The sequence below is a fragment of the Cyprinodon variegatus genome, unplaced genomic scaffold (genome assembly GCF_000732505.1).
Source record: "Cyprinodon variegatus isolate N-32 unplaced genomic scaffold, C_variegatus-1.0 Scaffold406, whole genome shotgun sequence".
Lineage (NCBI taxonomy): Eukaryota > Metazoa > Chordata > Actinopteri > Cyprinodontiformes > Cyprinodontidae > Cyprinodon > Cyprinodon variegatus.
In genome coordinates, this window is record NW_015150859.1 from 756,997 (window position 1) to 758,513 (window position 1,517).

Genomic DNA, 1,517 nt, shown 5'->3' on the forward strand with positions numbered 1-1,517 from the left:
AATCCCAATATCGTGCATCCCTAGTAGAAAAGTATAAGTAAAAAGTAGTGCAGTTTGAATGACATTTTTTTTACATTTTGGTAAACTTTGAAGGTTAAATTTACTTAGAATAATATAAACAACCAAGTGTAGGATAAATTTAGACTGGCTTTGCGAAAAAGGCGAATCCTATTGGTGTTGATGAACGAGCCCAGGCAAGACCCGACTTTGTAGTCAGTAGGTGGAGTCAAACCACTTGCGTTTCTCTTGTTCGTTTTTTTTTTTTTTTTTTACTAAGTAACTAAACCGAACATTGAAAATGTATCGGAGTAAAAGTATGCAATTAAGTTTGTAAATGTGGTGAAGTAAAAGTGAAAGTTCTCAAAAAAATCTATACTCTTGAAAAGTATAGAGTACTCCAAAGTATACTTAAGTACAGTAGTGAAGTATTTTTACTTTGTTACTATACAACACTGGTTACAATAGATACTCCTATAGATAGAAATGCCTAGAACTCAACACTTCACTTTAAAAAGGCAACGCAGGCTGCTATGAATATATGATGAAAAAAGAAGGCTGTGTGTTTCCTGGACGGGGCCGCCTGTGGAGCTGGTTGACAGTTGCATTTTGTATCTCTGCTTTCTTTCTCTATGTCTGCTTCTGTCTCCATGAACTCCAGTCAGCCTCAGCAGATGGACGCTCACACTTTCTTCCTGTTAAAAGGGAGTTTTTCCTCTCCACTGTCGCTACAAGCATTATTTGAAGGGTTGCAAGGGTTGCCTTCGGGTCAATGAGTCGATGCAATCAACTTGTTTTCCTCAAATAGAAAACTTTGAATCAATTCGACTGTATGATCTGGTGAACTGTAAAGCATTGAGATGACATGTGTTGTAAATTGGGCGGAGCTACTCTATCCTTTCTTTGCCTGGAACAATGGCAGCTATATTTTTTCTGATCAATGGGTAAAAAGTAGTTTTTCTATATTTTTAAGTGAGAAAGTCCATCTGAAAACTTAATCTGTGCAGTCAGTTCATGCAGATTACCATCCTGCCTTCAAATATTATTTCTCTGTCGGAGCCACTCCATACAGCGGCGGAGCGCTGTCACTGGGAATCCCATTCAACAGCAGCCTCTGGCCCGGTCGGCTCTTTGCGGTTTTCCGCTACTGTTCACGGCGGTCGGAAGCCGTTTTTCACGTACAAATTGAAACTGCAGGCACCAGAATAAAATTGAATAAATTTTACCTGCAGGTTTCGACATTTTAGGTTAATTTAGGCGTTAATAAGCTGTTTCAGAGGAGTAATCATAGCGCTCTGCATCAGCAGTGCTGCGTCTGACTCCCTGCCAGCTCCCAGATTGGCTTCTCTGATTGGTTGATGCGGCGCGTCCAGCAGCTAAAGTTCAATTTTTCCAACTCCAGCAGCTGCTGCTTCTGAAGCACGTCATGCACGTTATGCTACGTTCAGACCGGACGCAGCAAAAGCAGCAAAATCGCGTCTGCTGCTTTATTTTTGCTGCTTGTACCAGTTAGTTCTGAC

The 1,517-nt window shown here is 40.9% G+C and overlaps 1 protein-coding gene across 1 annotated transcript in view; it reads right to left on the reverse strand.

Moving 5' to 3' along the window:
• The window catches only part of LOC107093067 (unconventional myosin-VIIa-like), a 105,863-nt gene that overhangs the window by 87,988 nt on the left and 16,358 nt on the right, over positions 1-1,517 (reverse strand). The gene's annotated exons all lie outside the window — the stretch shown is intronic.